Genomic DNA, 13794 nt, shown 5'->3' on the forward strand with positions numbered 1-13794 from the left:
GACCCCCCCACCCCCACCCCGGGTTTTGGGCTTATTTACTCTTGATACTAGCGCCCTTCTGGCGTTGTTTCCCAGGACGTGTTTCCCTGGCGGTTTTCAGATGGGAAAACGGTTAACACTCTCACGAAGCGCTTTTTGCGGAGACGTGAGAGAGGGTTAAGCCCCTCCGCTTCCAGCTGGGGACTCGAACCCCGGGTGGCGCCAGTTCTCAGGTGGCCCTGGGACTCGGGCCATCAGGCCTTCCCCACTTTCCCCCTCGTTACTCGCGATCAGGGAGCTCCTCCGAGCGGCGGCCTGTGCCGGCCCCCTCTCCTGGGGAGGTTGTAAGAACGCTGGGTGTCCTTCCCTAAGCTGTGGAGGACTCCGCCATTGGTTCGTTAGGCTGATGTTTACCTGCCCTGAGACGAGCAGGGTGCTGGCTGTGGATACCGCGATGTCCAGCAGAGAACCGGCTACTCGCCCTCCTCTGGGAGATTAGTGAGGTGAAATTTTACCGTAGAAGGAAGAACAGTGTGGTCCCCCCCAAATTTGGGATGCACCTTTAGGACTGGGCCTAGGGTGGAGGTGTTATAGGCAAGACTTGAGGAAGGAAGCAGGAATGAATAACTGTCATTGGGTCATGTTCCTTCTCCAGAACCTTCTTAAGAGGCTGCCTGCGTCCTGCCCCTTCTAAATCCAGACTGCCTGCTTGGCTTCATTACACCTACCAGGTGTCACGTGCACTTATACAGCTTCTTAATGTGCGCCCTCTATTCTAGATTCTTCTGCTGCAGATAAGGGCTGAGATGGACCCGGTGTCCTTGTTCCCCTCTGTCCTTGTTCCTGGCCTAAGCAGACCATTCAAAACATTCATGCTGCACTTTTGCTCATCTGGAAAACAATCTTAACTACTCTGCTACTAACTACTAACTAATTTTAACTATTCTAACTCACAAGTCAGTTAGAATAAAATGAGAAAGTGAGAAAACACTTTGAAACAAGATAGTTATTTTCAGTAGAGTAAAAATACTAATTTTTGTTTGTATAAAAATAAAGTGATTCTATAAATACTGTTAAGGAACCCAGAGGTGTACCTCCTTCTGAACTCTGGGTGTTTTGTCCAGTTCTCTAGTGCAGGAGTCCCCAACCTCTGGTATCCAATTCCTGATGATCTGTGGTGGAGCTGAGACAGTAATAATTGAAACAAAGTGCACAATAAGTGTGATGTGCTTGAATCACCCCAAAACCATCCCCCCACCTCCAGTCTGTGAAAAAATTGTCTTCCACAAAACCCTTCCCTGGTGCAAAAAGTTTGGGGACTGCTGCTAACGGAACATCTCACTTTCTGGGTTGGGATTGATGGTCATGGGCCTACCTTGTCCTTGGTAAGATGGAAATCCTTCCATGGTGGAGCCAAGTCTGAGTCATCTTCACAAGTACAGCAGAGCCTGGGCCTCCCACAGGGACAGAACATGTCCTCTGCCGAACAGGTGTTGAGGGAAGTTTTATTCAAAATAAGCCAGTTGCTGTTGCTGCTGTTTCCATTCCTCCATACACCTTTCCTCACATCTCTTTAGATAGAAGCCTCCCACTTCTCTCATGCACCCATCCTTTAATTCCTGTTGAGTCCCACATCTTCAAAAAAGCCATGCCCCACACTTTAGCTCTCACTGTGGCTAGCCCTTCCTTTCTTCTGAACTCCTTCCCTGCTTGCAGTGTGGGCCACAGAGTTCAGCCCTCAGGGATGTCTTGACTCATGTGATGTCTTACTGGAAGATTGGAAGCATCCTGGGCTGGGACCATGATGTCTCAGAGCCTTCCCTCTATGACCTACTGGCCTATTAATTTTTTGAGGACAGGGACTTGTTTTGTCTTGTTCACTAAGATATTCAGTAAATGTGTTGAATGAATAGATGTATTTTACACATAATAAACACTTAACTCATAAAGGTTTTGTGGTTAATGGGTGAGTAATGAGTACACCAGGCTGGCTTGAGCAAAGTCTCTATTTTCAGGAACAATGAGAAATATGAATGGAAAAGTAGTCTGAGGTGAGATCATGAAGGAACTGGAATACCATTCTGTAAGAGTGGGGAGCACCCCCAACCTTGTAAATATAGACTGGGCAAGATGGAAGTGGTGTTGGAGAAGGTTAACTGGCAGCAGTTGGGTGGGCTTAGTGAGTGAGTGGTTATTAAAAAAGAACATAGATGTAAGAGCCTAAACAGTAATGGTAGCAATGGGAAAAGAAGGATGAGATAGGTAATAGGAAGGGAGGATGAAAATCCCTGAGTGGTTGGATGTAAGGTTGGGGAACCAAATATGACTCCAGAGGATAACTTGTAGAATTCTTTTTTGGTTGACAGAAACGTGGTAAGTGAGAAAGTGATCTGGTTTTGATGAAGGGAACATGGTGCATTTGGTTTTAGATGTGTGGAGCTTGGGGTATCCCAGAGGAAACGAAGGACTGACGGTGCAGATGGAAGGCATCCACAAAGAATTTACAGTTGAATAAGAATAGATAAATCCTCTGGAAGGAAAAGAGAAACCAATCATCTTGAACTCAGGACCTAAATATTCAGGAATGAATTCATCTAAGACAGGGGGAACAAACGAAAAAGACTTAGAGAAAAAAAGAAAAAAGTGCACATCCTAGAGTCTAGTGCAGAAAATTTTGGGACTCTGTTAGATGTGTGTGTTCATATGCATGGATTAAAGTCTAAAAACATATACATTTGCATGTTAATTATGTCATCCTTAGGTGATGGGGTATCTTACTTTCTCCTTTTGTATATTGGTAGTATCTGATTTCCCTGAAATGAGTGTATCATTTCTGTCACTTTGAAGCGTTACGTTAAAAATATTTGAGAGGAAGATATTAGATCAAATGTTGCAGGAGAATTGAAGACAAAAAAGATGTTTTTAGAAACTCAGTTCTTCCCTTATGGATCATTCCATCTTCTCAAATAAAAACTACAGGCAGGCTTAATAAGTAAGTAAATCTGCCTCCTTGTTTGCTTCCCTCATTCACTCAATCAGCTGATATTTAATGCTTACCATGTGTCAGGCACTGTTCTAGGCCCTGGAGGAAACACAGTGAATAAAGTGGGTAACATTTCTTCTCTTTGTGCCACTTACGTTCTGTTGGCACTTCAGTAGCACTTACACCCTAGTGAACCACTGGGACACTGAACTGAAATAATAATAGATGTGAAAGCATTTTGAAAAGTTGGTATGCTGGGGGTCTAATAGCCTATTGGTGTTGACAGATCCAGAATAAATACAATTATTATTCATGAATATTCCAATTTTCTTCTTTTCCATAGATATTAGAAATATTAGGGTTATAGCTGTAAAATACATTTATGCAGATATATGTGTTATAGACTTAACACATGTCTTGTGCCAGTACCTTGGTGACTATTTCTGTTTCATCTTGAGACTAAATGTCCAAGGGCACTTACAGAGCATCAGAACTTGAAAAAGATTGAGCGCGGCTCACCCTAAAGATGTAAACTGGGGAATACATGAGGGGAGGGAAATGAAGGGAAGGAAAAGCTCAGGTGATGTAGAACGTTCTGGGACATATCCAGCAAAAAAGGGTAGAACTATACTCTCCTCTTTTAGAGAATGGGGCACCTGCCCCATTGTTACATTTTCCTCATTGGAAAGGATGGACAGTGTGGGACAAGGACCATTTGTCTGGGAATTAGAAAACTCAGATTGGAGTCCCAGTGATCTCCAAGATCTTCTGGGACTTCATGAATGAAATGAGAGTGTTGGGCTAGATCAGTGTTTCCTAACCTTTTTCATTATGGAGACTCCTTTTAAACAACAACAAAAAATTGAGACAGCCCCCTCCCCCTCCACAGTCCATGTAACAGTGGCTGTGACTGTCATAGTGTCTATGAATTCAGTGGTCCCTCTAGAGGCATTTGTATATCATTCATGGAAGTTTTGTACCTATGACAAAAATACATTTACAGGCAAGCCATTCTTCAGTGTCGGGGGTATGTTTGGTGTGCGTTTGGAATTACAGGCCACTTGCCCACATCCATGGGTTTCTCACGGACCTTGATTGAGTGAGAAGCACTGACCTGGGTCTCTTCATCTCAGATCTGTACTACTTATAGCTCTGAGTCAAGATAAAATACCAGGACTTGTTAGTCTGTTCCTATCTGCTAATTGAAGATCCTTTGTAGAAGAAATTAATCATTTTTAAGTCTGCATTTCAAAAAGATTTTCTAAGCTATGTCAGACATCACCTAAATGAATGGGGATGAATAAAGATGTATTTGTTCATTTTTCCTTAATCCTTTCCAACACCTTTATATAAATTAGAACCTGTTTGCCATGACTTTAATCTTCAAAAGTGATTATTTAGATGTTATTTCAGGGTTGCTATCAAGTGCTTATTAATTCTTCTTTCCTGCAGTTCCCATCTGTGTGGAATATAATTTTTCATAGGGAACTAATGAACATGATTGCAGGTGCCTTCAATCATAGAATCATAGAAGCTGGAGACAGAATAGATGGAGATAGAATAGATGGAGATGCATTTTCCTCATCTAGAAAATGGGACTAATAATGTAACCCTTCCTTACCCATTTGTCATGAATGAGAAATATGATTGCCAAGCTAAGTGCAATATAAATAACTGTAAATGAAATGCTAAGTAATAAAAGTAGGAATGATTTGACTAATAAAAAATGTTTTTCCTAACTCAGTTTTTCATTACTGATGCCTCCTGGCAGTAGTCATTTCCAGTGTAATAGTACTAACAACAAAACCACAAAAACCAGAAGCAACTATCATTGATGGATCACTTTTATATGCCTGGGTCTTTCCTTTCATCATCCCATTGAATCTGCACAACAGTCACAAAAGGTAAGTGATTGGCCCCAGGTTACACAGTCAATAAAGAGCAGACATGGAATTTGAACCAAGGTCTGGCTGACTCCAGCGCCCACACATTTCCTACTGTGCTCTACTGCCTCTCAAATCTAGAACTTTCAGGCAGATTCTGATGCCTTGTGTCATCTTTTGCAAGACTCTTGGCCAACCTCTCTAGAGAAGACAGTTGGGTTCCTCACACTCAGCTTAGAGAAAGGAGCCTGGGCAAAGGTGGTAATCTCTTGATCACTGGTTCTCAGTCAGGGCTATACACTAGAATTACCTGGGGATTCTACTAGATTCTGCCAGGATTTTAGCACCATTAGAATTAAATACCACAAGAAGGATTAGCTATTCTATTCACTGCTGTGGTACTGAAAAATGCTGATGCCTGGTCCCTTAAAATGGAATCTCCAGCAATGGGACCCAAGCATGGGTATTTTCTTTTAATGTGTGATATTAATGTGCAGCCAAGGTTGAGAACCACTGCTCTAAAAGATTTCTTCATGGATTGTGTCATGAAGAGAATGATTACAGCTTTAACCAGGAATGGGTTGATAATGGATGCTGCCAAGACGATCTGGAAGTATTGGGTCTTGAGTCAGACCCCATGGGTTCAAGTCCTGGTTCTTCCAGTTGCCAGCTGTGTGACCTTGTACAAGTTACTTAACTTCTCTGAGCCCATTTTTCCCCATTGACGAGTATTTTCAACAGAATTACTATGATTTAAATTTAAAAATCCATGTGACCTTCTTCCTGCTGTGCCCTAATTGTAGTAAATGATGTCATTATTACCAAAGAAATTAAGGAAAAGGAAAATGTAGCATTTTTTGCAGTTTGGTGGTATTGTCTGAAAACCTTCATTTAGCTTTGTACTGGAATTCAGATGGAATTGAATTAAATGATAAGGGACCTCCCCCTTTAGAACAATATTAGTGGCCTTTAAACCTTAACCATTTTCACAAAATTACAAAGTTGATGTGTTATTTCTCTCTTGCTTCCCAAGTGTAGCAGGAAGCTGGAGTCATAGTCATAAAGTGAGTGTTCAAAACTGGCATCTTGTCAAAGGCTGTTTTCGATTCAGCCTTCTGGTCGTTTGTTCAAAGGGCTTTGACACAAGACCAAAAGATCCTGTTGGAGATGCTGCTGCTGGCAGTTTAATTGGTATTTTTCAGGGTGTAGACACACGATTTCTATATAGGCAGAATGAAACTGGAAACAGGGCAATTAATCCAGAGAGTTCAGACTGTAAGGAGAAAAGGAAAAAATTAGGCAAAAGAAATTCTTTTAAGCAAGCTATTTTGCCATTTTTAAATAGATACTTTTTAACTTTATAGAAATAGATACAACTTAAAGAGTATTTTTGTGACATAATTACGGGGCTCACAAAGCAAAATGAATGCATATAAAATATCCAACAAAGGCCAGGTTTTCTAATTTGTACTTTTTTTAATATGAAAGGGGCAAAATAAATGTAGTAATTGCATTTATTATGAACAAAGAAAAAGTTAAATGTATTTTCCACATAGGGGGCAGCAAAGAAGAGAGGAATCCTGGTTAAGAGGACCAGTTAGATGTTTTATCAAATTATAGCTAAAAATGTTTTCTCTTACTACTGGCACAAATATTGACTGGGTTTGTCTCTTGGCCCCTGAGAGTTGTCAGCCTGCATATTTTGATGTTCTAGATTCTGCTTCAGAGGAATTATTTCATATTAGTAAAATCAAAAGACTGTCTGTTCCTTTGTAATTGATGATTTCTACAGGCCTGGTCATGAATCTCATGCTAATGTTAAACCTTCAAAAAATTATTTGGAAGATTTGAAAAATTCACTTGTCAAAAATTTAGGATTTGACTCTTTATATTTATTATTGGCAAAATGCAGGATTGTTGTTCGTGTTGTTTTCTCTTTTTATTCCTTGATTTGCCTTTTTTTCTCATATTTGAGAAGTTTGAGTTCTTTGAATATTAAAAAAATAAATACCGGCATAGATGCGATGAAAATTATTTCTTGAAGAATTGTGACTTGGAGTAAATTCCCATGAATTTTTAGTGAATAAAATAGGCAAATTCCTCAATACTGATTTAAGTACATCTCTTTCATATATGACAATCATATGTAAATTTTTATCATTGGTCTCCAAAGTTATTTAAGGAGACAGTTGCAAATGATTCTTTAATGCAGATCTAATGTGTTAGATGCAATTCCTGTACAGTTTTTTTTTTAAATGTAATTGTGCTGTATATTAGCAAGGGGTAATGGATCCTGTTTTTAATTAAGTAATACAATTATTACATTTTGTGATTGTGCATTCAGTACCTTAGGAGGATATTATAGAAAGGGAAGTAGTAATCATCAGTATCAGTTTTTCAGAAAAGCAAATACTGTTTCCATTAATACTTGAAGGAGAGACGTAGTATGGTGAAAAATTAAAATATTATTTCTAAAATGGAGGGAATTTTAATACATCATTAGTGATGCCTATCTTTGCCTTGGGCTATAGTCAGCATAAGTATATTTTAAATGCTATACAATTGGGGAAAGAAGGAAAAGAAACATGCAAGAGAATCTAACACAGTAATACTCGGACAGAAATAAAGAGCTGAGGTGTATTAGGGTGATTTTGTATGATGGTATTTGAATTTGAAATAAGTAATTGAGGCAAAAGTAAGGTTTGGAATAGAAGTATCAGGGTGCCCACTGGTGTCCATTTCTTTTTGTGTGCAGAGATGCAGCCAAAAGCAGGATCGAGAGTAATCCGGGGTCCACCCTCTCCTCGGCTCCCAGAAGGAGCTGCACTTATTCAAAGGCTACTGTTACACTGTTGTAAGAATGTGAGTTGATTTGTGACCAACAGAGTGACTTAATATGTCCCTGAGCTTTTCTAAGGTACCATCTCTCCCAAAGTTCATGGCCATATATTTGTATGACCTTTGTGGGAATTTGAAAATGAAGAAGATTGTGAAATGAACTCACAAGGCAGGGAATTTCACAGAGAAGAGCCATCTCGGTTAACTGTAGATGTCTGTACCTTCTAAACAATTTTTCTACCTCTAAAATTTTAAAATTAGAGTCCCTGTTTGAGAGAGCTAGTACCAGATTTCTTTTTGGGGTATAAAATTATTCCTTGCCAGCACTTACTGGAATTTTTATTCACTTGTGGGTTTGACCTGAACTTTGGTTGCCTAATCACAACTGCTTTCTTTTCTTTATAGCCAAGCTGACAGGATATACGGGAAAAATAAAATTTCTGTGCTTGTTCTGAGCATACAAAATCAAAGGCTGTCTTTTGTAGGGTAAGACTCAAAGAGTATGTTTTATAGCATAAGAACAAAAATAAAGCTTTTAATGTATGATATTTGAAATAGGTGTTTATCAGTTTATAAGCTTAGAATGAATATTGTCCTAAGTATCATTTATTACTTTACTGAAAATAGAGTCGTTTTGAATTCTTAACTATGACCATCGATAGAAAAAATATAAACATACAGATATCCAATTAATATTTTTTTCTGTATATTTCTCATAAGCCTGATGTTAGAAAATTCGTTTTCTTTTTTGGGGGATAATTACAAATCTAAAAAAGCAAAAATGCAATCAAAATGAAGAATTCAAAAGTATAAGCTCTCTTTTCATTTATATTTGCAATAGACTTTTTGTCTCCAAGTATTATTTGTCCTATGAGAATGAAAGGAATCACCACGTGTGTTTTTTTTCTTAACTAGAAAGATAACCATTTTACCTTCCCCTGTGTCTGTTGCCTAGGTTTGATTGTGACTCACCAGGGGATGCCTTGAACTTTTCGCACTCTTTTCCCAGCCCTGATGCTAAGATAAAAATACACTACCCTATTTGACATAAAACCAGACCCTGGCTGGTAGACCAGAGACCATCACACACACACACACACGTCTATACCCTCTGGGGTAAAGGCTCAGCTGCCACCTCTGAGTCAGCCTGCATGATTTTTATGTTTATGAGCAACTCACCTTGCTCTCCAAATTTAGACTTTAGGACTGTACACCTCACCCCATCCTCTCTCATCCATTTTTGACAAAACGCATAGCTAAAATTTTAGTTTTTTTTTTTAATGAACTAGTCCTGTGGGTCCGTCATACTTGTGTTGATGACTAATGTGTGTCTATTTCCAGTAGATATTTTGTAATAAGCTATAACTCTGAAAGAATATGATGGGAGGAAAGGGGCCATGATCCTGTATCAAACAAACTGGAGAAAACCAGTATGGGAGCACTTAGTGCTTTCTGACTTTTGAAAGGAAGGAAACTTTGCAGCATGGAAATTGTAAGGCGCAAGAAAAGTAGACTCGAGTTTTTCATGGGGGAGGGGAATGAAGTCCCTGCTTGTATAGCTTCTGCGATGTCTGACTTAGTCATGACAAACTGCAGCTGAAGTGTCTCTCTGGATGATCCCATGCATTGAACCAAGGGATAAAAGAATAAAATCTTTTTCTTTCCTTAGCTGGTGGTTCTATATTAATTCAGGAACTATAAAGCAAGTTTCAAATTGACATCCTTTTCTAACTGGAAAGCAAGCATACCTTATATAGAGAATACAAACATTTCAACAGGTACTGTTACCCACTTGCCTGGTGTTAACTTTTTATTTAAGCACAAAAGGTCTTAACATTTCTGTGCGTTAACTTTTAGTGGGTGTAATCCGTGAACACTGAGTAAATAAAGGGCTCAGGCTGAGAAGCCTGTGGCTTTCATTGCGAAAGTAAATTTACAGAATCTGATTATGAAGCATGTTAGGTCTTCCCTTTCAGAACAGTAAGCATGTACCTTTCATCGGATTGGTGTGCATAGACATAGAGATGATGTAGCACTTTAAAATGCATTCTTTTTCCTTTTTCTTTTTTTAAACACAAGTCTGGGAATTCCCTGGCAGTCCAGTGGTTAGGACTCTGCACCTTGACTGTAGAGACCCAGGTTCCATCGTCCCTGGTTGGGGAATTAAGATCTCAGAAGCCGCATGGCACATCTAAAAGCAAAAGAAACAACCCCTCCCCAAACGAAAAAGCAAAACAAACACATGCCAAACATCTCGACAAACTCTCTTTAGTATGAAGTTCAAACGCATGTAACCCAAGGTTAAGTTCTACCCTGTAAAGTCAGGTGGTTTAACATGTGCTGTGAAGATCTACATGAGAAATAGGACGTGCAGCCCCGTTTTGTTGTCTCTGAACTTTGGAATTCTATGCAGACCTCTTGCAGCGAAGATGCAAAAGTGAAACCAGTCCTGGCTTTGGGCAGATCTGATATTCATTCCCTGATGATGCACTGGTTTGGCTTATTTTCTTCCTTTTCAAATATTCTTTCTCTTCCCCCTTCCAGAAATATGGTGAACCAGTGTCAACAGTGTCCATACAGGCTCCCACTCCAGGAGTTCACATAGAGGACACCAGGCAGGGCATCAGCCACTGGCCAGCCACCCTCCCACTCCCCCCACCCCCCACCATGAACGCCACCCTCCCAGCACTATTCTCCTCCTGTGCTTTACATATCTGGGATCTGGCCTTGATGGTTCGGGTCCTCCTGGTCTTGGCCTCAGGGCCTTACTTAACTCAACCCACTTTTCCTCTTGTCTTGACTGCCTGTCTAATAGGCAGAGCGGCTAGAAATAACTGTGTGACCGTGTTTTGTGTTCATCTCACTATTTGCCATGATAGGAATCATTCTTATAGATAAGTAAATCACAGAGCCGGGCAGAGCGTCCACCCCTTCATTTTACAAACCTCCCTCCCCCCAAAAAGAAAAAGACCTTCCCTTATAAAAAGCACACAGAAAAAATAAATTCCTGTTGTTGGTGAAAGATTCTGAACGTAATTCTTCTTATGCAGGAATCAGTTTATTTAATGGGTTTAAACATAAAGAGTTTTAAATTTTTCTTCATCATATGCGTAAAGGGAAAACACCTTTTATTATATATATAATGTATTTTGGTGTAATATGTGTAATTGCCCTAGTATCATGTAAATTCTGACAATATTAAAAGATTTAAAAGTCTAAAATCCAGACTTCCAAGAAAAAAATGTTGTACCTGTTTATAGTTATGAAGCTTGTACCACGACTTTTTAGAGGGTTTAGATGTAAAAAGTTCTATGGCTTTCTTCAGATTTATACCTTCAAAATGACCTTTTTATAGCCGAGTTCCCTATATTCTTTCAAGTAAGCAGGCAGATGTTTTTGCCTTTTTTTTTTTTAAGTACAATAAGAAGTATGTCTTCTGCCCTTCATCAGCTACAAAAAATACTCATGGCTCATCCAGTTGGAAGGTGATTCACCTGAAGCTTGGTTCCCAAATTAGTAACTGGGCAGCATCTCATTTAGCAAGTGGTGCTGCCCACCAACTGAGGGGGAAAAAAATAACTCCATCTCTCTCTCTTACTTAGATATAAACTTAGGCTTTCACTTGTCAGAGGAAAATGAAACCATCACTAACCACTGTTTATTTCGCTGGCAGCTTCACGCCTACGACAAAGTAATTTTTCCCCAGATGAATTACTCGCTTACTCTGGTGCGGCAATGACTAATAAAGTTATTTATGAAAACTCCTTAAGCGTGTGGTCCCCGTTCCCACAGTGTGTCACTGCTGCCGCCAAGTGACAGTTCTGGAGAAAAATCAGCAAATCTTAAGCCATTAGAGAATCGATTCCTCTTTCCAAGCGAAGGCCCCTGCTACCCCTTGACAGAGAGATTGTCTTCTTAGGTGACAAGAACTGAGAAAGAATGCTCTCCTCAATCAGCTTGACCCACGTGGGCGTCACACCCGGTGGTGCCCCCCTCGCTGGAATTCAGGGCTTCTGAAAAAACAAAGCCAGGGGTGAATCAGAAAACAGTTTCCTGGGCTTCAACGAATATATCCAATATTCAGGTTGAGGCTGTTTTTAGCTCAGTTTGGGTCGTGTCCCACAGTCTCAGGCAAAATCATGCTTCGCTACAGGGAAGGGAAATTATCCTACAGATCCATCCTGCGCACCCAAAACTTGTAACTTTCACAACACGCCAACGCGGGAGGTGGGGTGGGGTTGGCGGGGGTGGGGGGGCGGGAACCTATGCAAAGATTGTTCTCTTGAGCAACCCCATTCTTGAACTGGGCTAAGAGCTTTTCAATTGCCGTGACATTTTCAGCCAGGGAAGTAGCAGTCGTTGCAGAGCCATGTTTTACGGGCAATTACTTTATATGATCAATGGAGCAATTCTCCTTCCAGAAAGGAACCAAAGAGATCAAGTTAAATCATTAAAGAGAGAAAGAGAGAGCAGGGAGAAAAGGACTCGTCTCATTAGCAGGTGCGGGGCTGAGGGCTCCGCGGCGGCGGTGCACAATGTCGCTGGCCCTTTAAGACAATGGCCGTGCTTCCCCCACACCCACCCTCCGCCCCCCCTCCCCGGTCGCTGTTGACAGGTCTAAACCTCCCTAGCAGCCCATTGTGGCCGCAGTAGGAGGCACCTGCAGAAAATGTGCCAAAACCAGGCAGGGAGCGAGAGCTTTTCAATAAGCTCCGCAGCTGGAGGGACGAAGCAACACCAAACAAGCCGGCGCGGAGCAGGCACGTGATGGGGAAAGGGGTCACCACCAGCCACCTCCTATTGGCTTCCTGCGCACCCGTCGGTTCAATTTGCTGACATCCACTAGCCGGCTTTTCTCTATTTGCTTAATATGCTGAGGTATTTAGCTTAAAAGCACTAAATGCTCCATCACGACGAGCTGCTCTCTCCTTTTCCCATTTACTGTTATTAAGGACATTTTCCCCCATATTTTCTCTCGCTTTCCGCCCCAAAACTAAGATTGTTTTCTTTCGCTCCTCTCTCATGACTACTTACAGGCATTCTCTACCACACGCTGCTGCTGCCCGCTTGATTTTACTCGTTTTTAATTCAGGGACAAGTAATAGTGAAGGTCTCTGCTGCTTTCCTAAAGCGCACGCATCCTGGCTGCCCTAAGCACAGGTCTGGACAGGGCAATTGCGTTTCAACTTAGCAGACCTTTTTTCTGCATCTTCTGAGTACCTTCCCTGAGGGCTTGGCGGTCAAGAATCTGCCTTCAGTGCAGGAGATGAAATGTGGGTTCGATCCCCCAGTCAGGAAGGTCCCCTGGAGGAGGAAATGGCAACCCACTCCAGTATTCTTGCCTGGCAAATCCCATGGACAGAGGAGCCTGCAGGCCCCAGTCCACGCGGGTGACAAAAGAGTTGGACTCGACTGAAGGACTTAACAGCAAACAACTGTGTACCTACCACTGTCCTTGGGGCTTTGAAAGCCAGACGTGAACAAGACCACGCTCCCCTTCTTGTACTGTTTAAGGATCCAGCAGAGAGAGGAAGTGGCTAATATAGGCCCATTTGTTTTGCACCCATGCACTTTTCTCTGTGGTACTGGGTTGGCCCAAAAGTTGGCTGGGATTTTTCCATAACGTCTTAAGGAAAAAATCAACAAGTTTGGGGCTAACTGGATACTTGCAGCCCTTTTGAGAATAGGCAGAAGTGGAGGTGGGGTAGGGAGGGACCTGGGAGGTGCTGGTGGTGCTGTGGCTTTGTGGAGCCTGCCTTGTGAGTCGAGAGGACAGACTGGCAATGTCAAATCTCCAAGGTAAATGATAGATGAGGACCTCGATTTTGGCAGCTCCTAAGCGTCCGAACTCCTTACTTTCACTCACCACTTTCCAGTTCTCATGATATTTCCATGTTGTTGTTTTTTTCCCCTCACTTGAAGTAGTAAGGCATTATCTCTATCTTACAGATGAAAACATCTGAGATTCAGGGCAAAGCACCTTGCCCAGGGCCCCACAAGGAATAGGTGGTAAGTCAAAGGCCCACAGCAACTGCGCCCCTGCCCTCTTGCCCCCAAACTGCGGCTTCCCTTCTACCCCGGGCTGCCTCTCAGTCTGTCTGCCCCCCTGAG

The sequence above is a fragment of the Bos mutus genome, chromosome 26, assembly GCF_027580195.1.
Source record: "Bos mutus isolate GX-2022 chromosome 26, NWIPB_WYAK_1.1, whole genome shotgun sequence".
NCBI lineage: Eukaryota > Metazoa > Chordata > Mammalia > Artiodactyla > Bovidae > Bos > Bos mutus.